Source organism: Gymnodraco acuticeps, unplaced genomic scaffold (genome assembly GCF_902827175.1).
Source record: "Gymnodraco acuticeps unplaced genomic scaffold, fGymAcu1.1, whole genome shotgun sequence".
NCBI lineage: Eukaryota > Metazoa > Chordata > Actinopteri > Perciformes > Bathydraconidae > Gymnodraco > Gymnodraco acuticeps.
The window spans coordinates 1985401-2010486 of NW_022989867.1; the positions used below are offsets into that span (position 1 = coordinate 1985401).

The following is a 25086-nucleotide window of genomic DNA, read 5'->3' on the forward strand; positions in this document are numbered from 1 at the left end:
GATTGAGCTGTGTATAGATCAAACTGATGTGGATTGTATAAAAAAGTGTTATATAAATGCTATCTGACTGCAAATAAAGACAAGAAAATAAAACTGTGAATTCATACTACAAAAAAAAGTTTAAAACCTGCACTTTTCCTGATGTAGGCCACAAGAGGTCCTCATTTGCTATAAAAACAGCTAGAGAGTAGCTAGCGTGGTACACATTATAGGATTTATTCGATTTAAAAAGAGTATCTTCAGTAAACTCTCAGTATTTCCCCTTCAAAATGTTCTTATAAAACGTAAAACATCGTTAAATGTTCGCAAAAAGGGGAACATTCAACTCTTGCTACTTTTCATTATGCGCAACAAGTGTGCCCCCAGCCGTCTTTTATTTTGAAATGGCCCCCGGATGTACTAGCTGTGGCGCAGGCACGCCCTTGACATCGAGGCTGCTCTTGTCTCAGCATGGACCCGTGTGTTTCCAACCAGCGCCCTATCCATGGTCCGACCTCAAACACGGAATTCTACGTGAAAGAAAATGGTTTTATTTAACAGCGTCGTCTTCGCTACTTATCGAGAAGAACGAGAGAAAGACTTTAAAGGGTTCCTGGAAGTTACCGAAGCGTAGTTGAAGGTGTAAACACTAAAGACGGGACTAACCGCAGCGTCTGCAGTGAACGCTGCAACAAGGTAAGAAGACTCCATAACTCCTCAAAGTTGAAAAAGTCCAACAATGCAGACCTTTCCTCTGTTTTCTGCCTTCCAGCTGTTTGCTTCATGCTACTGTTTGCAGCTACGTGTTGCAACGCTGCGAGCCTCTGAGGTTTGGCAACAAAAGCTATTTTTACTCTTGTGTTGGAGTCGGTCTGATGCTGTTTGCATGTTGTGTCGATTCTACATAATGCATAGTTGCCCGCAGGAAGTGTGTGTTGTTGTGTGGAGCTGTGATATAGCACACAAAAGCCTACATAATGTGGGTATTACAGTGTAATACGGAGGTGTTTTCTGCAGTATTTATGCTGTTGAACACAAAGACATTCTACTTAGTTTGTTAGATGGGCTTCATTTGCTAGCATTGATGATGAGGAAGATGAAGGTAATGATGATGAAAATTAGATTACATTAAATATACTTTAATGATCCCAATTATTTTGCTGCAGCAGCATGTACAAATGGCATTGCACATTAATATAAATAACAAATATACATCTATACAGTACAAAATGAAAAAAAAACAATATAAAAATATACATAATATAATGTTAGCTTGTTGTTACTACTAAATAGGATATATACATGATGATGATAAAGATCATTTTAATAAAGCTTTATTTGTATACACAGAATACAGCAAGTGCTTTAAAGGGGCCCGATGATGTTCATATCTGTATTTCGTGCTTCTACTGTGACATGGGTTTAGCCTTTGCACACCTTTTTAAAATATATTACCACACATGCAGTATGTGTACATGATACTTTTATGATTCCAATAAGGGGATAAAAGCAAGAGGAACAAAAACAATCAAATTAATTAATTGCTCAGACGGTGTATGCACTGATCTATCTATCTATCACAGGGTCAATGGTTCGATCCCACCCCATGTCAACATGTGTCCTCCTTGGGCAAGATACTTAACCCCACATTTCTCCCGAAGGCACTGTATTGAAGTGTATGTAAGTAGCTTTGGTTAAAATATAAATAACATGTTATATATATAAAAAGTAATAATCCATTAGTAAACAATAGGTAACCCACTCAGTAAAATGAATACAGGAACATTTCATAATTAATGATGAAGCACATGGCATTGGTTTATGGTTCACCTTGTCTGACTCGAGGATGTGTTTTTGATGAAGTGTGTGTTCAGAGCTGTGGAGAGAATGTGAACACAGGAATGTGTGAGGAAACAGGGGGGGGGGGGGGGGCATTGTGTTTTTTAGCGGTGCTACTAGAAACAGACAGTGAATGCACACAGTGACCTGGAACATGTCCTGTCACTCCAGTGTGTTCTCTGAAGTCTCTGAGAAAACACATTGAGGTGACATCAGTAGAAGTTTCACAGGGATCATACTGTGACACAATCAGATCATAACTTCCATGCAAAGAGAGCTAATTTGTTGTTGCTGAAGCCTGTTATTCCTGTCTAGGGTGGCACAATTATTCAGAATTGTATCTAAACCGGAATATGAACTGATGCAATACACAAAGCAATGCAAATGTGTGAAAATATCAGAAGAAAGTATCGTGTTGCTGCAGGAAAAAGCCTTTATTATTTTAATATATTTTCAATGATAATGTAAACAATGTTTCATTCCCTCTCATATCGGAAATCCTATCACATTTGCGAAATCAGTACAGAAAAATTGCAGTTAGTTATTTTTTCTAAATCCTTTCAAACAATAAAAAGAAAATCCTTATCAGACTTAAATGTTGTTATAACAACAATATATCACAGATTTATGTTGGGCAGTCTTATTTTTAAGATGTTTTCAGCCGACAGACGTCACCTTACGTTTTTACTTGTTTTCCTCGCGTCTGTTTCTCTTCTTGTGCACTCATTTGCTTACCGTATTTTCCGGACTATAAGTCGCATTTTTTTTACCTGTCTGGCCGGTCCTGCAATTTATACTCCGAAGCGACTTATATATTGAATTTTGTCTGACTGCGTTCAAACTCCAGCCAATAGATGGCACTGTATACAATTGTGACAACTGAAAACTGCTGTACCACCGAAGAAGAAAAAAGTCACGGCAACCGGGAGGATCATGGATGTATAATAAGAACTAGGGATGCTCTGATCGCCAATTTTGGGTCCGATCACCGGAATCAGTATCAGCCGATACCGATCCGATCCAGTGGGCTATGGGGATCTATGGGGATCTTCCATTTTAAAGTGATGTTTAAAACTCAGTTAATGGGGCTCATTCACTGGCGCTTCCACAAACAACAACCAACATAATTATCACATTCAAATGAAGTACATTATTGAAGTTTTTATTGTCATTTTCGGACACCTTAAAATACTGCCAGACTGGTGAAGCCATTTTGGCGAGATTGTTTTGCCGCGCACAGAGAAAAGTGTCATGTATTTTATGTCATAATTTTACGTCATGCGATCGGCTCTCGCGGTCGGCATTTTTAGAGAGCACTGATATATAGGCAGAGTGAGTATCGGCCGATATTGATCGGCGGCCGATCGATCGGAGCATCCCTAATTAGAACGGGGAGGATGTGTCATGTAACTTTCCAGGATGTTGTGTGATGAATCGACACAGCATGGGCTTCAGTGGCGACCGACACCATCCTGTGGATAAATGCGACGTATATATGTTTTTTTTCTCTTAACGACACGTTTTTTGATAAGAGCGACTTATACTCAGGTGCGACTTATAGTACGGTAAATACGGTAATTATAAACTGAAAGCCAATCCCAGTGATTCCTCTCAAAGGTCTGTGACTCAGGAGGAAGAGGGCTTGTCCACATGGTCGGTTGTATGATTCCCAGCCCTTGTGGTCAACATGTCAAAAGTGCAAGATACTTTACCCAGATTGCTTCCTGGCCTGGTTAGAGAGTGTGTCGATGTTGATCTCGGGTATAAGGGTAAATAGTGGGGCCGTGATGAATTTATTTTGCAAGCCACAACATTTATGATTTTTGAAGCGTAAAAAGCTAACGTCAGGCTATAAAGAACTACATCACGGTCACATGACTTCACATCCCCACCGCCAAAGGCAGCTAATGATTACTTTTAGCAGCCTTATAGACACTTGTTACACAACTACCATTGTTTACATATAGAAGCTTTTCTCACATATTTTATGTTGTGTTAACTAGGGCTGTGCGATTATGGCAAAAATCATAATCACGATTATTTGGGTCAATAATTGATATCACGATTATTTTGACGATTATTCATTGACCATTTATTGAACTTTAAAACAAATAATATTTTACCAATAAACAAGATCAACAAATATGTTGGAGCGCACTTCCAAAACCATACTAAACATATATTATTAATATGATAAATAAAAATAAATTAGACCAAAATAAATTAAATCAAATATGATGCAGTGCACTGTCACAACCTACTGAAAACTCCTTAACATATAGCCAACATTTTGGTAAAACATATTCAACATATTCCACTCAGTTAAACGTTGAAGGCTGGCCAACCGTCATGGTCCAAAAGTAACAGGAAATAAATGTTGAACTACAATTTAAGACCAAATAAAAATGTTTAGGCCACCATGGCAAATGCTGGTAGGGCTGCTCATGTCATCTCTTAAAGATTTTTTGCAAGAAACAACAGCCTGTTTACATGGTCTGGTTTCAGAGATGAGGTGACAATATTGCCACCTGTACTGAAGACCCTCAGCCACGCCCCGAAACATGGGGTGACGCCGGCCAATCACAAAGCTTTGATGCGTTCAAGTGCATTATTCTGGCACAGAAAGATTATGTTACAGGACATTAACGATAAAACAGAATATTGTTGTTCTATTTTTAGACACATCTCGCGATCGACTGGTTGGGCACCCCTGGGCTAGACCATAGGTCCGTTGTGGTAGCAAAGTAGTCAGCTGAAGCCACATCTCTCTCAACTTCCCCACGGCATTTGTCATATAGTGCAGGCAGCGCAGACCTGCTGAAATAATACCGAGACGGCATCGCGTAACGCTTGTCCAATGTGTTGACAAGTTGCTTAAAGCCCTGGTTGCTAACAGTGCTAACTGGGCACATATCTTTAGCGATGTGAAATGTAATGGCAAAGTACTTGCAAATAGTGGAAATAGTTTTACCCTTCTTTTTAACGAGTTGCTGCTCTTGTTCTGACATCTTCGCTCGCGCTGAACACTCACAACACATGTCACTCCCACGTGGCCGAGTGGGCTTTTAGGGAGGGGCGAAAGCGTACCCAGCAAAATAATCGTATTTTGTCAATTATGCTGTTTTCATAATCATCGCAAGCCATAATCGTAATCGCGATTAAAATACGATTAATTGCACAGCCCTAGTGTTAACCACAGACCATATTTCAGGCTTTTAACCACTAACAAACACGTTCAAAACCGTGTCTTTCGTTCCCCCGTCTTTGAGACGAGGGAACCCGAATTGGAAGAATACTAACTCATACATGGTTTTAGGACTTATTCCTGTACCACTCTAGTGCATCCACTTAACCATGTACCAAGGTCCACTAGGGCTGTGCATCTTCACTGGTCTCACGATTCGATTACGATTATCCTGTCAACGATTCGATTCAATTCGATATCCCGATGCATCACGATGCATCACGATGCATCACGATGCATCACGATTCATACCAATGCGTTGCATCCTCAATTTTCTATATTACTGCACATGGCTTATTTTTCATCAATGCATACATGCAGTAAATACATATGAACTCTCTTTTTATTATTTAGAAAGTGCTTCAGAAATCAATAACATAAATGTCTTGACAATAATTTATAAACCAAAATAAATGAATTGTATAGGTCTAGCCTCCCTATATCTGTGTATGAAGTTGTTCCATCCTCAAAAAAAATAATGCTTCTGCAGTCTAGCTGCAGCTTCTAGCAACGGTCTTCTGTTAAAAAAAGGACACTGAATGTCCTGAATGTGGCATCACACACAGGACTTGAGTCTGAACACAGCAGACAACAGGAGTATTTACAACAGCATATAACAACTAAAATACTGCATGTGGGTGCACACTTACATTCTCTGTCTTACTGTTGCATAAATCCCATGAATGTATGAGATTAAGTTAGCTTCATTATATCTCAGTGATTAAGTGAATAATAAAGTTTCTATCGGGTCACTATCAGCCTGTCACTCATTATTTTCAGGGAGGGGGCGGGGTTTGGAGGAACAGAGAGGAGACGGTGATCGGGGAGCTTTTTTCCTCCTGCCTTCACAAACTTTACACACGTATCGTCTGAAAATTGCTAGAGGGCATTCATACTCTGCAATCCAAGACTTAATTAAATCCACCAAAAACCTGACATGATTGTAACGCGATTATTTTTGAAAAACATAAATCCCTGTGTCTCTGAGCCGCAGCGACACGGAGATATTCAGAGCGGGTCCTTCTGCTGTTGGTTCTGGACTGGTGGTGTTGTGTTGGTGGATAAAGCAGACTGCTCCGTGTTTGGTGTTGCTGTGCCGCTGTGCCGCTGTCACGTCTGTTCCCTGATCTCTGCGTCACCGACCGATTTGATATTAAAGTGACCGTTATAGTAAAGCCGCGGCCGGAAAATCAGGAAGCAACGTTACTACGCTATAATCGATTATCTTCCGTCACTGCATCGATACCGAATCGTCCACGTCCGCATCGCAATGCATCGTAGAAACGATTATTTTCAACACCCCTAAGGTCCACTGCTACAGACACTCATCTTGCTGTATCAGGGACTTTAGAGCACACCGTTTTTCAGAGGCTGGATTTTCGACTGTTTCACAACAAGTGTGGAAATCTGGGAATGTGAGAAATGGAAAGAGCTACAGTGTGTGGAGAAAAGCAAAGAGTGCTGTGGTAAGGACAGAAGACATTTCCTGTACAACAATAACACAGGGAGGGACCAGCAGACATTGGGACAGACAAGGAGAGAATCGAGATTCAACATGACAACTTGTTGGCTGTCAAGCCCTCTTTTATTTATAGCTCTCTGTTATCTCACGTCTCAGGCTCCTTAACAGGCAAAACTACACAGCACACTGAAAGTACACACACCCTCTTTTCTCCTGTATTTCTCAGCAGTACATAGTGGTATGTGGGGGCTAACCAGTGTTGGATGTTTTACTGTTGAGTCATACTCTGTCTCTTGTTCTGCTACCATGTCTTCTGAGCTCAGTGTATTTCCTTCTAACTCCTTGTTGATATACTTGAGAGTTAAAGCTGTGATGTACAAGGATTTAGCTTCCATCACTAAAGATTTTAGGAGGGTTCATTCCTTGAAACTGAAAGGGCTTCTCATTGATGACATATATTATGTTTTTTTGCATCGTGAATGGGGTTGAAAAGGCAAAGCCAATGATCAGCAACTGACATTACTTCCTCTCTCAATCTCATATCTATTTTATTATTCTATTATTTACATTTCTATTTGAGTTTATTTTATCAGCGTTTCTGAAAAAGCTAAATGTGTTCCTGAAACGTAGCATCCATATACTTTACAATTCTTAAAATTAACCATTCAAAATTATTTTTCATCTTTTAGCTGCAGGCTAAACTACACTGTGTTGTCTTTAAACTGCAGGCTAACGGTAAACTAAACTGTGTTGTCTTTCAGAGTTCCCGTATTTTTTCGCCGGTCAACATGTCCGTTCAAGTTTAAATCTTCCGGACAAAATTTGAAAAGTGCTGGTCAAAGATCTTCTTTGTTATTTATTGAGCTTTAAAACAAATTGATATGATTCGATATTAAACAAACTAATTATAGTAGATTAACTATTCAAAAGTGTACAGTAATTTACAATAACACGGGAATAATAAACGGAGCGCTCTCCCTCTCCTGACAGCCCGTCAGTATCATGCAGCTCGCGGATCAGTAATGAGTGACCCGACAGTAAAACTAAACATATCTATAACTAGTTTAGGTAGTTTGAGAGGTCATTAAAATAGCTACGTGTGTTATTCTAACCTGAAGTGTGTGTTTTGTTCCGCTCACCGCTGCATGTGATCAGCAGCTAATCTCTCTCTCCCGCCAGATTAGACTTTACTCGCGTTTATGTCCATATCGATCAGATCCAGCTAGTTCTAGCTAATGATATGACTACCTGCTTATTAAAAGACACCTAAACAATAAGCGTCGCAATGCAACCGGGTGAGGCCGCTAGTATCTTTGTCTCGTTTCGTATCACTCTGTTTACCAGATTACCCCACCCACATCCTGTTGAGCAGGATCTACAGTTTCCAGCATCATTCGCCGTTCGTAAAATGATCAAATACGGGGAAGATATACAAATATGTAATGTCCGCCACATTACATTTTTCATACTTTTGAGCCCGCGAAAAAATATGTTTTTGTATCAACTTTAAATCATCGTATCTACGGTTTTACTGGGTCTATTTACATTAAACAGATACTGGCATAGAGTTTCAAGCCAGTACTTTCGACAGAAGCATCCGACAATGCTGGTCCGACTGTTGTTTTTATGCGGTGCCGGCTTGAACAGGTCACATGAACTGATCACGCGAGCGTGACGGTCAACTCTTAACGCCTGGAGTCCACCGGGTCTGTCTGCGCCGCGTTCCGTCTGCGCCGCGGTTTTTTTCCAACCTCCGAACAGCGTCATACCCCACCGGGCACGTTTTAGAAGCAGGGCGTCTTCCGTGCCGGCTCGCAGTTTATGTTGATTTGGGCATATTTCCTGGACAGGCTACTTTGTACAGACAAAGTTAATAATAATTGTAATAGTCCAGTTATAAACGACATGAATCAAAGATGTGTTGCTGTATTTTAGTGGTAAAAAAAATGCATTCATCATCATTATTATTTTATATACCCTACCAGTCAAAAGTTTGGACACACCTTCAAATTCAAAGTTTTTTATTTATTTTATAATTTTTTCTACTTTTCAGATTAATACTGAAGACATCCAAACTATGGAAGAACACATATGGAATTATCTAGTTAACAAAAAAGAGTTACAAAATCCAGAATATGATTTATATATTAGATTCTTCAAAGTAGCCCCCTTTTGCCTCGATGACAGCCTTGCACACCCTTCAGTCAGCTTCATGAGGTCGTCACCTGGAATGGTTTTCAATTAACACGTGTGCCTTGTCAAGAGTCAATTGTGTGACTTGCCTTCTTAGGCGGTGTTTACACGATAACGCAAACGGTTGTATCCACAACTTTTCTCTTTCGCTTAGTTCGGCCGCACGAGGCCGTAACGGAAACGTGGAAACGGACCCCGCAAATGATAACGGGTCCCAAGGTGGATAGATCTGCAACCGGAACGCTCTGGGGGGGCATACGGCTCCGTGTATACGCCCTAGTGTTGTCACGATACCAACATTTTGGTTTCGATACCGATACCAAGTCAAGAATTGCGATTCCGATTCTTTTTCGATACTTTTCTAAAAAAAAGGGAAACAGTCTTAAATGTAATTATTGTGCTTTATTTCACACCAGAACCATAACCATAACAAAAACTTTTAAACAATGAGAACAATAAACAAAATAAATGACAATAATTCGTATTAAATAAAATTAAGCATCATCTCAAACAACTGTTTTATAAAATATAATTTTTTTAATATTTTATTAACATGTAATATACAGTAATATAAATAATTATTGACAAAATGTATATTGCAGATGTTAGCCACATTGGTAAGTTAGCTAAAAAGATAGCCATATTTGACAGTTATCATTGCCATTAATTGCCTCGTCAAACTACGAAAACGTTCGTTTGTCACAAAATAAATTACACTTGTTTGACTTAGATTTGAGGGCATGGGCTTGAACATGATGTAATTATGTTATCTATCACATTCGCTAACCTGTCTGTCTTTAAATTCTTTAAACAGCTCTGGATGCCGGTCGGCGAGGTGCTTAGCCAAGTCTGATGTGTTGGCTCCCTTGGTTTGCAGGGATCTAAAACATGTCTTACAGACAGGCCTCGTGGTGTCCGTAGGCGTGCCCTCACTGTCAGAGATATATCTCAAATACTTCCAAATTTCGCTTCTGGCGTCTTTTTTGTCAACAAGCCGAGGCGCAGCGGCAGTTGCACTCCCACTTGCAGCCATGCTTCTCGTTTTCTCACATGCTCTGGCAGCTAGAGCGTGGCCGCGTGCACGAGAGAGGGGAGGGACTTAGAGCGTGCTTGAGAGGGGCGGGACTGCAGGCACGGCTGCAGTGCACGCAGGGAGTGGAAGCAGAGCGCTGAACATACACGGCTCTTATTAAAACGGCGCTTTCTCACCGGAGTACTTTTCCCCGTCATTCTTAAAGTACCGATACTAATGAAACGGAGGAATCGTACCGTTTTTAACGGCAGGGTATCGCGGTACCTTTCAAGTATCGGTACACCGTGCAACACTAATACGCCCTATACGATAATTTTCCTGATAGCAATGAGCCATAGCCCCGCCTCTCTCCACCTCTGCTGCTCACTGCTGTAGCGTGGTCAGTATAGCTACTGCTACTGCTACTGACCATGCTACAGATGTTAGTGCAACATCTACAGCTCGACCATGCTACAGATCAGATGTTCCTCTACCACAACCATCAGCAACAAGTGGACATGGAGAATTACATGAACTACATGTTGCTAAATCCACAGCGGGGCATAAACAGAAGGGCAACCATGGCAACCATGCTCGGGGGTCTTCTTGCTGCTTTTGGTGTATTTTGTGGCGAAAGTACAGCGCCACATACAGGCCCAGCATATGTACTACAGCGTTTCCAGTGGTCTCGTGTGAACGGACACGTTAAATGAGCCGAATGCGTGTGAACGGAAGACTTTTTTGAAAACGAATTCGGTGCATAAACGCAAACGTTCCCGTGTAAATGGGGTCTTAGGCTGCAGCTACACGAGAACGGTAACGGTCGTATCCGCTACAGTTCTCTATCTTATACACGGTTCGGCCCCACGAGGCCGACAGGGAAACGCAGATAACGATAACGGGTCCCAAGGTGGGTAGATCTGGGGATGCAACATTCTGGGTGGCCAAACGGCTCCGTGTCTATACGCCCTATACGATCATTTTCTGATAACGATGAAGCAATAGCCCCTCCTCTCCCCACCTCTCCTTCTCAGAGATCAGCTGCTGGGCTGTCAGAAGAGGGGGAGGAAAACAGAGGCTCCATTTATTATTCTTATATAGAGGATCGCAGTGACGCGTCCTAAAACCCGGAAGTAAGTTAGCATTTTTACCACTTCCGGTTCCTTCGACAAAAAGCAATGCAATTTCTCCATAGGATTTTGGAAAATAGCTCGAAGTAAGTCTGTGTTTGACACAAATTGAAGAGACAGATCACGTTTTGGTCTACGACATTAAATACATCAGCAGTGACCCCACTGGTGATTTCTGAAGAGTTTACGTGTCTGAAAAACGATGGTTGTTAACATGTGGCTGCAGGACTACAGAAGTTGTCGAGACCGTTTTACGTCATTACACCAAACACGTAAACACTCCTGCTAAGTTTGTTTGCCCTGTTCTGCTTGAAAGCAAGTACTTGCCTCCTGCAAACTGTTAAAACAAACGCTTCAACTTGTACAATTTTGAATCTGTAGTTTTGAATATGGATCTTAAGTCGGCGTGACGTTGAAGCAGCGACCCTGCTGTAGTTCGTTTATAGTATAACGTTAGCATTTTGCTTCTGGCGACTAGATTTATGATTAGAAAATTATAAAAGTAGGATAGACATGTGGATATTATCCGGCTGAACAAAACGTGATCCGTTTCTTAAATGTGTGTCAACCACAGACCTTATTTCGAGCTATTTTCCAAAATCCTATGGAGAAATTGCATTGCATATTTGTCGAAGGAACCGGAAGTAGTTTACTTACGGGTTTTAGGACACGTCACTGCGGTTCTCTATTATTATATAGAGTCGTTATCAATTTATTTTAAAGCTCAATAAATAACAAAGAAGACCTCTGACCGGCACTTTTCTAATTTTGTTCGGAAGATTTCAACTTTAACGGACATGTTGACCAGTGGAAAAAAAATCTAACGGAAACTCTGTCGCACGGTTCCCTCGTCCCTTGGAAGAGGCGGAGAGGTGGGTGTTTTTCATCTGCTGGTGGACTACCGTAGATTTACAGCAGGAGCACACGCTTGCCTCGGGGAGGGATAAAAAGAGCCAGAGCGTTCACCGCGGAGAATAAACAGAAGGGCAACCATGGCAACCATGCACGGGAAGTCTTCTTCGCTGCTTTTGGTGTATTTTGTGGCAGAAGTACAGCGCCACTTACAGGCCCGGCATATGTACTACAGCGTCTCCATCGCTTTTGTGCGGTCTCGTGTGAACGGACACGTTTCTGGTGCCTATTGCGTGTGGACGGAAGACTTTTTTGATATCGAGTTAGTTTGTGTTACCGTTAGGGATGCTCCGATCGATCGGCCGCCGATCGATATCGGCCGATATTCACTCTCTGCCGATGGATCGGTGCTCTCTAAAAATGCCGATCGCGAGAGCCAATCGCATGACGTAAAATACATGACACCTTTCTCTGTGCGTGGCAAAACAAGCTCGCCAAAATGGCTTGAATATTCATCCATGGATTAACCCTCATTGTTAAAATGATAGTTTGTGGTTTTAGGTAGGAGCTATTTCTTACAAAGTAACTTCACCCAGTATAATTATCTTTCTGGCCCTGCCAACAGGCGTTTTTTCCCACACCCTGTGCAGGATCATCTTGATTTTTTTAATGACGAATATTATTGTTGCACCAAACACTAAAACAAATTCTGTGTAAATGAAAACCTACTTGGCAAAATTCTGTTCTGATTCCGAATGTTATGACACCTGGCAACTTCACCGTGATGACAAGACTCCGGGAAGCTGCTCACACAGAGGCATGTGACTCAAACTGTTCTTTTGACATTTCTGTTTTTGAAATCTTTAATCTTTCTCATACATTGAAATTCATCTTCTAATCTCACTATTGTAACTTGCACTATTGTTTTTCTTAATGTTTAGAAGTTCTGCTACTGCTACACACATTGATGTATTAACCTGTTAAGCCCGGCAGCCCCCGCCCCCCGGAAACTGTGTCTCAGGGCTTCTTAACATTTAATAACCTATTAATGTGTCATACCCACTTAACGGGAAGAAACTCAGCTAACTGACGATACGAACCATTTTTACCGAAACAAAACACAAGTCTCACAAGAAGCGTCTAAATGAGTCATGAGCTCAAAAATGCTAACGCACTTAGCACAGAACTCACGGTAGAAATACTTTATTACTTATCGGATCTGCACAAACAAGATATCAGCTAGCAAGCTGGGATTCCACAGATTCTAGGGGTATAAGTATCATCACTGAGCGGCAGGGGAAGCAAACCCAGACATTAAACGACGTAGCTTTACGGAGCAAAAACTGGACATTGTCTTACCTTTCAAATCAAATGAAATCAAAACAGGTTTTATTTATATAGCACATTTTAAAAACGATGTTTGGTCGAGCCAAAGTGCTGTACATGCAAATAATAAATAACACATTACTGCAGTCGCAAACAGAAGACAATAAATTACAACAGCAAATATAAAAATCAAACACAGGGAAATGAGTCGTGCTCCGCTCTGATTAGAAGGCCAGGGAGAAGAAGTGAGTTTTTTTAGTGAGGATTTAAAAAACCCCAGGGTCTGGGCCGACCTCACATGGAGGGACAGAGTGTTCCAGAGCCTAGGGCCAGCTGCTGCGAAAGCTCGGTGCCCTCAGGTTTTGAGCCTGGTCTTGGGTACTATCAGCAGCAGCTAATCAGCCGACCTTAATGCTCTGGCTGGGGTGTAGCGATGGAGGAGTTCTGCTATATAGGCCGGAGCCAGCCCATTTAGTGCTTTAAAAACAAATAAAAGGAGTTTAAAATCAATGCGGAACCTAATTGGAAGCCAGTGCAATGAGGCCAGAATTGGGGTGATGTGGTGACGCTTTTTGTGGCCAGTGAGAAGACGTGCAGTTGTTGCTGTTGTTCTGATCAAAAGTTGTGTTCAATGGCATTACAACGATCAAAACGCTGCTGAAGGTTAATCCATAGGTTAATCCAATGTGTCTGTGTCCCTTTGAAATCATCATCATTCCATTTTTGTCAAAAACTGAGATTTCATATTAGCTGTTATTAGCACTATTAGAGCTACAACCCAGCTTCCGGTTTTGGGCATTCTGGCTACGCATCACTCATTCACCAATGGGTAATGTTTAGATGGATTTTAGGAACTTCCCTCTCGATTCTATTGGCTCTAACGGTTCAAAAGAGGTGTCAATCATCAAAATCGACCGAGGGGGGCCAGAGATATGGAAAATGCACCCAAATGACCCCAGAAGTGTTTTTTGTTTTCTAAATCTCTCTAAAAAGGTCAAATGTCACTTGTTTTGCATCAATCTTGATACAGGGTACTTATTATATGTTATAGTTTGGATTCCTAAAGCTTTTAGTCTACTATCCCATCATTCAAGGGTGTTTTTCACTATAAGTAATGTTTTATTTTGGACGGACACTATAATTTACATTTTTTTACTATGTTCAATCTGAATTGACTTCAAAATAATAAAATTCTATATTGATTCTGACTTTTTTACATCCAACTCACAGGTTTATCATTGCTTTGAGAAAAAAGATTGAAGTTATAGCAGTGCATGACATTAAGGATTTTGGGAGATGGCCCTGTGGGCAGTGTTTCCGCCAGACCAGGGCTGAGAGGGCGTCTGTTTGCTCGCTTGCATGCCCTGCATAGCTATAAGAAATACTTAAGTTGTTGGTCAAGACACTTTCCATCTGATGAAGGAAAATGCCTTCCCAGATGTAAAAAAGTAGAAAACATTACATTCAGTTATAACTGCCAAAACAAACATTATTTACACTATTATGGCCCCTCTTAAAAATGTTTGTAATGTTATCTACTGTAAATTGGTAGAACGAATGCCTCCTCATCCGGAAGCTGACCGAGCAGCAGTCGAGAGGAGCCGAGCGCATCCGCGAAGCACACAAAATGGCGACATCAGAGTTCCCGTTAGCCGGCAAATCCAAATCTCTCCGGTCAAAATGTCCGGTCAAAATAATTTCCCTTTAGCGCAATACCGCTTCAGTTGCGCCACTTATGTGACAGACAAGAATAGTCAATTCTAATGTCTAACACTTAATGTGGAGAAAGAGATGTCCTGTATGGGTTGATTGTGCGTTGATCTGTTGGTAATGCCTCAGGGGTTCCGGTAAGCATGTAAACAAATGCATAATGCTGCGCTATACTTTGCGGCCTCACCCGGTTGCATAGCGACACTTATTGTTTAGGTGTCTTTTAATAAGCAGGTAGTCATATCATTAGCTAGAACTAGCTGGATCTGATCGATATGGACATAAACGCGAGTGAAGTCTAATCTGACAGGAGAGAGAGATCAGCTGCTGCTGACGAGTCGACACGCAGCTCTGCATGATCACATGCAGCGGTGAGCGGACAAAACACACACTTCAGGTTAGAATATCACACGTAGCTATTTTAATGACCTCTCAAACTACCGTAACTAGTTATAGATATGTTTAGTTTTACTGTCGGGTCACTCATTACTGGATCCGCGTGCTGCATGATACTGGCATAATAGATTGCCCGATCGGGCAACCAGCAGGTGAGGCTTCATTGCCCGAGGTAAATACTAGATGGCCCCGGGCCATCGGGCAGTCCTTAATGTCGAGCCCTGTTATAGTAATTTGTTCTGGGAATGTCATTTTCGAGTCTGAGACCTGAAAAACAGGCACAGGGGTTAAGAAAACTGCCGTTCATGGAAGTTGCTTGATCTTCCGAATCCATTGTGCACTTGTGTTTTCTTTAAACCCCGCCTCCCATCATTAAGCCCCACCTCCCTACGTCACATCCGGTATCGGCTCAGTCCAATGAATGGAGGAAAGAACATAACTGGATAATGCTATTAGCGCTTTAACAACTTTTAGGACCTGATGATTAATATTCAGGTGTTCCAACTGGGAAAAAAAGGATACCTTCATTTGCAGACATATCTTTCCCAATGTAAGTCAATACGAAAAGAGTATATTTTGGCCACATGGCATCACGTAAATGACACATAAATAGTAATTTCACCATTTAGCCAGGAAAAAATGTGGTTCAACGCCTGGCACTACTTCTTCTTCCTTGTATGACAATATTCTGTATGAGACTAGCACTGCTCATACAGGGGAGCTGCAGCATATCCTGTGTCCTGACACTGTTGCTGTTGTGCTCTGTTGTTAGATCGTGCCACTTGCCAAGTGCTCTGCAAGAAGAGACACATGAAATAGCAGTTCTGGGTGGTCACATTACAGTAACGTCACTACACCCAGTTATAAAAAGTAAACAGACATTTTATTGATTCTGAATGTTTGCTGATGTGTCTTCAAATGATCTAACACTGTATATGTAGAAGGAAACATATATTTGTTATTAATAGTGTAGAAAAAAGCATATTGTTTTAGTAATAAAAGAACAAGGAATACACATTTTATTTGAAATCCTTCTTTTAATAAGGTTTAAAACATCATTTAAGATTAATGAATGTACATAATTTCCCATAAATACTGAGAACCCCCCCCAAAAAGACTGTTTAATGGTTCTTTCTTTGAAGACAAGGAGTACATATTCTTGTCTAATCTTTATGTTAACAGTCTTCCGAAGTCTTGGACAATCGTCCTTTTCCCTTCAGTCCGTAGGTTGTTCAAATAGTCTCACACTTGGCTCCAGCTTAGTAGAATGTGTAGGGTATAAGTTAAATTAAGGGCCACAATAATCCACTATATACACAATATAAAGCTCAGTGCTTGAATAGAAGAGACAATAGGAGTAATGTGCCCCTACATGATCCTGTGATCAGCTTAGCAACAGTGTGTCCTACTAAGCGTTTCAATCTTAGACTACAATGAGCTTGGACATTGGTTTGTGGCTGCAGCAGGAGAAGAAGAAATGCAGCAGTCATGAGGAGGTGAAATCTGTATATATATTAAAGAGAAACACAAATGCATAGCTTACTTAAACTGCTTCTTGAATCAAATCTAAATCAAAAGGAACTCATGTCATGTTTGCCCACCAGATTTTAGTGAATAACAATTGTGTGCCAAAGTAAACCAGCTTTCAGAATTGCCCTGTTTAAATTGAAACTTTAATAAAGACAAGATAAAATAAAGAAAGACAATATAGTACTATGTCGAAGTAAAAAAATAATCTGGTCTTTTAGCTTTAGGGACAACGTTTGGTAAAGTCCTTCTTATGTACTTTAAAACACATTATACTCTATACACAATTAAATTTTACCCTAGAACATGCAGTTATTATGTAATAAATTCCTTTACTTCACTATGTTGTACCAACAGCAAGTGCAACAGGAAGTGTTGCAAGGGATTTAACCCTAAGCTCACTATACCAAGATGTTGCATATCCAGCTGCCTGCATGGTAACGTGATTTTAAGGAGGAGGAGAGTGACACTGTGAAATCTGTATGAGGAAGAACTCTGGTTATGTGATTACCAGCAATTTTTAAAGTATATTGTCTTTTTGAAATGAAATAGGCCCAAAACCTGCAGAAAAAGGTTATCTTTTCTTTTGGAATGCTTCAATACCAGTTTTTTGTGTGATCTTTTTTGTGTGAACTTTTTTTTATGACTATTTTGAAAGAATTTTAGATTTCACTCGTGTGGTGAACATGAAATAAGGATATGTCATGAAGGATGGTAGAGTTGTTTTAAACCATGTATTAAGTGAATTTACAGAACAACTACTGCGTGTCTAACCAATACCATGATGGTAAGTGAAAATGACTCGTGATAAAAACGTTTGGCCATATCACCCACCCCTGTCTCCTACTCTGATAAGGCATTCCATTATTAAGTCACTTTAAGAGTTATTGTTTGTTTAGGTTGATTCACGACTACAGCTGCGTCCATTTTATCCACAACATTTTTTCTGGTTCTGGTAGAGACACATAAGTACTCCATTATTTATCCTGCCTACAAAGCTAAGATAGATAGAAACAGCCAGCATTGACATCTCTCAAAATGTCTGTCGTTTCACAGAGTAACACTTTTGCTCTATGATGTTAGAAAGTGCCTCGGTAAGTAAACAAACAAATATATGTTTCATAAGGTTTCACCATGTTTGTGCTGTTTTCTATTTAGGACTTCTTTTTTTTAAAGAACAAGAGTTGCCCCATAGGGCAGCCAATAATCGTGTGTGTGTGTGTGTGTGTGTGTGTGTGTGTGTGTGTGTGTGTGTGTGTGTGTGTGTGTGTGTGTGTGTGTGTGTGTGTGTGTGTGTGTGTGTGTGTGTGTGTGTGTGTGTGTGTGTGTGTGTGTGTCAGGAGAGTGGCAGCTGGAGCCTGACTGGTCACATTGAGCATGACTTTGTCTGGAGCAGTGGTTCCCACGCTCTCATTACAGTAATCCTTACACACACCCCGCTCCCTGGCAGGTATCCGAAGGTAAACACACACGATGTTCAACACCTTAGAGATGAAAGGCGCAGTTCACTCAAATCATTTAAAACACTGGTAGAACGGGATGTGTGTTTAACGTTTGATTTAAAGTGGACACGTACACTTTCGTGCACTATGACAACCATTTATTTAGCAGCAAAACAATGCAGCCTACAAATGTGATATGTGTTCTTATTTGGAAATCTGTTGGGGACAATAAGTGCATTTAAAAAATAAAACAAACTAAAGTGCAACACTGCCATATTGTATCATCACATCAAAAGAGTATAATTCTGTTTTTGGTCTGGTCCCATGTTTGCCTTAAATCTAACTGGTTTGAAAATGTTTACACTGGCCAAATCCTGTTTTGTTTTTTTAATGGGCTAAAAAGATAAAAAATGATTCTTGGTTATTCTTTTTACGGATCAACTACTTTGCTTAGTCAATTAATACGGTCCGAATTAATGCAAATGTATAGGTATAAGTGTCATCTCTGAATTGTATTGGTTTTTCTGATAATGATTACAGGTTCATATTTCTAGCTTATTTGGAATGAAAAACCCCAAAACTTGATTCATTTATATTAAATTAGACAATGAAAATATGCATTCATATATTGGTTTTGAAATTATTTTCTTTCATCTATAAATGAATAGAATGGATAACAAAGCAATACATTGTTTGATATTTGAATGGGGAATAAAACAATTTTTATATAAAAAAACAAATTCAAACACATTTTTTTAATAAAAGTTGAAGCGTAAACGCAACTAAAAGAAGTACAAAAAACTAACGTTAGGCTATAAACAAACTACATCACGATCGCATGGCTGCGCAACTCCATTGCTAAGCTAAAGGCGGCTAATGTTTGATGATGTTGAGTAGTTTTATTTAGTTACTCATTAGCAACCGCTGTTTTCAAGAAACATAGAAGCTTCGGACATTAACGAGTGGGGTATTACTGACACATGTTATGTCTTACACGCAAAAATGTATTAAGCTTTTGTTAACCTTAATATAATATATCCTAATATCTAGCATCTTATCTTATTCGAGATAATCATCCAAAGTGGTAAAATGCTAACTAATATCCGGCTTTTAGGAATCATTCCTGCACCACTCTCTACCACTAATAAGTGATAAGGAAAGAGGATAGCAGATCATTGTAATGCTGTGTGTGTGTGTGTGTGTGTGTGTGTGTGTGTGTGTGTGTGTGTGTGTGTGTGTGTGTGTGTGTGTGTGTGTGTGTGTGTGTGTGTGTGTGTGTGTGTGTGCGTGTGTGTGTGTGTGTGCGTGTGTGTGTGCTCGCCTTGTGAAACCAATAACACACGTGATTAGTTCCGCACCCGTGTGACAGCCACAGAGAAAGACAGAGACGGAGATTACGTCTCCTTTGTCTGCTAACAAACTGATTGTGACAGCTCTGAAATCACAAAGGCTGCCGCTGGCTCACACACTGGCAGGAAGATATGCTGAGGGAAGAGTTTGGACTTGTTTAATGTAGCATTAACCTACAGTGCATGAGACTCCATAGTTGTATGGTAACATTCAATTACAGAGGGGTGAGGAAGTTGGAGGCTGCACTCGTCATAAGATGAATTTCACATAGAAAGTTAATTTAGACAAGGACATATCGACTTAGCAAATGTCTGTTGCTTTTGATTAATTCTATTCTTATTGAATAATTACATAAATAGGGTTTAGTTAGAAGAGTTGTAAAACACAAGTTTAATCACAAAACAATATTATATTGATCCATCTGAGTAACTTCTTCTGACTTCTAACTTGATGTTGTTGCTAATATATCATAAAGTGCTATGATACATGATGGATTGGTTTCAACCTGTGGTTGGTATCAGATGATAACATATACCATTTAACACAGTCAGGTACATAATATCGAGTCAAACATTTTGACAAAGATATGATTGTGTTACTTTGAAAACAGAACTCCTGTTGTTGGAAGAGAACACTGGTTGCTGGTCAAATCTAGTGAGCGTCTTGTCACTAAAATAAGAATAGCTGGTCAACCTTATAGTCAGTCCACCTCAAGTGAGGCTGCGCTGTTGATGTTGGTATCTGCATTATTTTATCTGTTTATTTGTCTTTATTTGTTTTATGTCCTATATGTATTCATGTTGCACTGTTGGAGGAGCCTATGACTTAAGTTTTGCATTGCCATATCTACACTGTAGCTAATGTGCACATGACAATAAAGCCTTGAATCTTGAGTCTTTGTTACGGAAGGTTTTCTGTACGTTGGTGCACTTGGATAGAAGTTTCAGTGTGGCTATAGACAAAACACAGATGGCGATGCCTTGGAATATGTGTTAGCATGTTGAATGTGTTCCACAGTGTCATCGTCTGAAACACACCTCTTTCTCTCTGTTGCTGTTGTAGCTAACCAGAAACCTGCATGTGTCTACCAGCTATTAGCCAAGAAAAGTGTTGGTCCCACACCAATTAACTTGTTATGATAACCTCTGCATGTGACAGGAAGTTAGCATCGGAAGGGGTTTCTCGACAAAAATCTAACTCGTGTTTATGATCATCTCCACATATTACCGGCACTTTTATGATTATTGAACGTAAATGCATCGCCAGAAGTAAAAAGCTAACATAGTATATCAACGAAACAGTCTCATGGCTGCGCATCATCACCGCTAAGCTAAAGGCGGACTTGTGTTGGGAATGATGATGTTGAGTAGTTCCATTTAGTCAGTTGTTTGCAACCATGATTTTTAAGGCGCATAGAAGCTTTGGACATTCACTAGGTATGACTGATGTATTTTATGTCGTAGAATCAAACTGGAACATTTATTTAGCTAGTGGTAACCACAGATCTATTTTCCGGCTTTTAACCAAAAACACGTTCAAAAAGAAAGTTGACTTTGAGACGAGAGAACCAGAAGTGGTAAATTGCTAACTCATTTCCGTGTTTTAGGAACAACTCTAAACACAAACCATCTCAGCCTTTAATGACACGGTAAATGTGCAGCAATGAGCGTCACGATGCACACCGTGCAGAAGCACTGGGGTCAAAGTTGCAGCAGCAGCTGGAGAGGCTTGTTGTGATAAGGCCCGGCCTGCTGCCACTTCATGTGTGCAGCCGGTGGAAGTGAGCGGCGCTGCAGCTGTGTGTGCAGCAGGGTAGAAAGCTGGAGGTTGCTTTGGTTAGGCAGCTGCTGCGCTTTGCCTCTGTGTCTCCTCCCTCTGCTCCATCCTGCTCTGTATACTCTGTATCGGTCTCCCTTTCTCTTTCTGTCTCCTTCGCCTTGTTCGTCTCATTCCTTCCATACCAGACATAACTTCTGGCCAGCTGAGTTAGTCTCTCTTCAGCCTCTCGCTGCATTTCTCTGTAAAAGAACAGCCAGCGTCAGCATTCAGTTGTATAACACATAATTACAACAAGTTGTGGAAACATGGCTCCCTCTCTGCTCCCCACACCACGACTGTGTGTGTGTGTGTGTGTGTGTGTGTGTGTGTGTGTGTGTGTGTGTGTGTGTGTGTGTGTGTGTGTGTGTGTGTGTGTTTTTCATGATATGTTACACTGACTCCATCTGAAAACAAATGCTTTGATACCAAAAGAAAAGTAGTATTAGAGCATTTATAACATTAGCTTCAAATAAAGCTGCCACCCTCACTCTTGGACATATAAACCAACGAAAATAATTTGGACTTGATCAGCTATAAAAATAGAGAGCAATACTCAGAGGAGTGCCTTGTCATGTCAATCATATAATTGTTGCTTTAATTACATTGCATTCTGGAATAAAATCCAACTGGGCTGGTGTTGTTGCAAGCTTAGAGGCTAACCCACTGTAACCAACACGCGGTCTTGAGGAATGTTAGCATTATTCACCAGAAATTAAACTGTACACACACTGAACAGTGCTACGTCCAGCAAAAACATTACTCACTTCACCGTCAGACGCACAGTGGGCTGCCAGGCTTACCAGACACTGGCAAAAAACCTGACAGGGTAAAGGTTTGCCAGCAGACACTCAGCTGACAATCCATAAAACCATGGATGCGATGGAAACTTACAGGAAAAACTGGTGCATGTGTCCATGACGATTTTGATCACAATGAAGGATTTTCAATCATTTTGTTATCCTTACACATGTACACAGTTCACCCTGCATTTATTCCTACTGCGTGTTGTCCACTATAGCCTGTTGATGATGCAGTGCTGCTCTCCTTTTACGCAAAACACTGTACCACTTTCACTCCTAGAGTGTGTGAATGTGTTCAATTATTTTGTGACACCAGATAACGACTCTCTTCTAACCCACAGACTCGCTAAAAACTGCAACGGGAAAAAACCCTGCTGTCTCTACTCTCTTATTATCTTGTCTTCACTTTAACTGATCTCATGTCAGTTTCAGGGGTCACATTCTCCGGTTAAACTTCCATACACATAGCTGGTGACAAATAAGCTGTTATTTCAGTGGTTTAGTCACATATTATTTAATCAACATTAAATAGTTGGATAATTAAATAATCAGTACATATGCTTCATATTAAAGCACTTCGGCCCAAATTGGGGCCAAAAACCTGATAGGGACACTCCTAATTTGTACCAGTGATATCTGAGTCACCAATGAACATCAGGAAAGCACTGACTCATCCCATCAGCCACCACCTTCTATTTCAGCAATACTTTCTGAGGTCTGAAGTCAGTCTGGTTCTCTACTGATCCACCAAATTGTGCAGCAGTGCACAAGAACTAGCTTACTCAGGTTAGTTAGCTAGCTAGCTGGTTAGCACATAACATTAACGTTATGCTTTGGACTAATGTCAGTGATACAAACGTGCTAGGTAATGTCATTTTTGTTCAGTGTCCTGCAGTATGAAGTAATCCTGTCAAACTGAAAAACTGAAGCTGTGATTCGCTCATATTCTTAACTGGGTAAATGATATCATCTTATTTGAGCTGCATTTGAAATAAATGTGGTTATAGGAAAATGTCATTAACAATTTCAAATGGCTCTTTTAAAACGCCTAATCTTTATTTAGACAACCTTGTATTTTTTGTGCCCAAATAGAATTGTTTTCATACTTTCTTTGAGCATATCAACTTCCATTCATACATCAGGAAACTAGTCCCTAGAAATGTCCCTACACACACACACACACACACACACACACACACACACACACACACACACACACACACACACACACACACACACACACACACACACACACACACACACACACACACCATGTATACATCACTTCAGAGGACATTACATTAACTTACATGCATTTCCTGGAGACTTATCCTAACCTTAACCATAACCAACACATGCCTAACCCTAACCCTAACCAAGTCTTCACCCTAAAATTAATGTTTCCCCTCATGGGGACCTCCAATTTGTCCCCATAAGGGAGGCGAGTCCCCACACGTGACTGTGTAAACAGATTTAGGTCCCCACAAGTATAGTAATGCTAGGCCAACACACACACACACACACACACACACACACACACACACACACACACACACACACACACACACACAGCAGTCTGTGTCCATGTGTGGTATGATTCCAGCAGCGTCCTGTAACAGGGCTGACTGTAGTTGGTGCTGGGGTCATGCCCTTCATGACGAACAGTTGAGAAAGTGCTAATGAACTATTTATAGCGTCCAGGCCCAGACTGCATCTGGAGTGTCTCTGTACAAACATTTCCTAAGAGCAGCTCTTGTAGATAGTCGGAGTGGTGGATGCTGAACGGCTTGTCACCATGATGAGAATAGCTGATCCACCTTACGCGAGTCGAGCCAAAGCGGTTGCCAACTTCACGGCTAACCTCGGTCACTGTAATCAGCAGGTCTTTTGTTTTGTGGCATTTATTTACTGATAAATAAACTGTACACACACTGCACTGCTACACACAGATTACTGCTGATTTCATACTCTCCATCGCACTCACACACACTTTCTCTCTCTCTTCTGATCTTACACTTGCTAATCTTAAGCACACAACATATGCACCTATTATTCCAGAGTTCCTACTTTCAAAATAAATTAAAAAGTAAAAAAATGTAAACCCCCAAAGCTTAAGCCTGCATGCCACCAGACTTATACTGGCCGGAAAAAACGGTCAGATCTAAAATAGAGCCCCACTTATGCTGAAGTGGATACACTTGTATAAGCAAAGTGATACAATATAGAATAATGCCACAAATATTGCTATGATTTAATTTTTTTAACAATCACAATGACACTAGTGGCTGATTATCGGCCAGCTGCTGAATCACTCAATTTCTAGGCTTGTTAAAAATGAAACACAAGATCGAAGAAAACTCTAAAGATGTACTTAAATCATATATGTTTTGACAATATTTACAACATCTGAACCACTGAATCATCCTATGTGACGGGAAAAAAGAGGGAACCTGGAACTGTTGGACCTCCTTTCCTTTTCTCACTTTTCTTTTGTTCTCCAAGTCCAAATCCCAAGAGGCTAAAAGGTCAGGAAAGTAATCCCGAAGGTACTTTAGCACAAAACAGAAAAGGAACCAAGCAGATGCCAACATCTCTGCGTTCATCAGTCCTCTCCTCCTCTGCTCCGGCTCTGATTGTTCTGTTTGAACCTCTGCCTATATATAGAGCAGATCAGATTGATTTCAGTCTCTCTTGACTGCCAGTCCTGGATGTAGAGGCAGAAGTGATAAAGCTATTTCTGTTGCCCACAGTGAAGGCCATGGCATATGGTTCACATCACGTTGATCCTCATCAAAGCCTTCAGTGTGACTGGATGTGGAATACAACACATTCTTTTATTCACTTTTTTTCGACAGGTCACTTGCTCTCTCTCTGAAATGTTTCATTTATTTAGTAGGGGTTTTCAACATCAACGCCTTTTAACTCTTGTGATTAATGCCCAAACCTAAATTAACGCAAATGTATCATATTACCAAGTTTGACCCTAGCTTCCTCCCGTAATATCAG

The 25086-nt window shown here is 40.6% G+C and overlaps 1 protein-coding gene across 2 annotated transcripts in view; it reads left to right on the forward strand.

Moving 5' to 3' along the window:
- The first annotated feature begins 440 nt into the window (after positions 1 to 440).
- LOC117532853 overlaps positions 441 to 25086 on the forward strand; it is a 61332-nt gene continuing 36686 nt past the window's right edge. For both annotated transcript variants that reach the window (XM_034196422.1, XM_034196428.1), the window contains exon 1: positions 441 to 675. The gene's annotated coding sequence lies outside the window, so the exon portion shown is untranslated. The remainder of the gene's footprint in view (positions 676 to 25086) is intronic.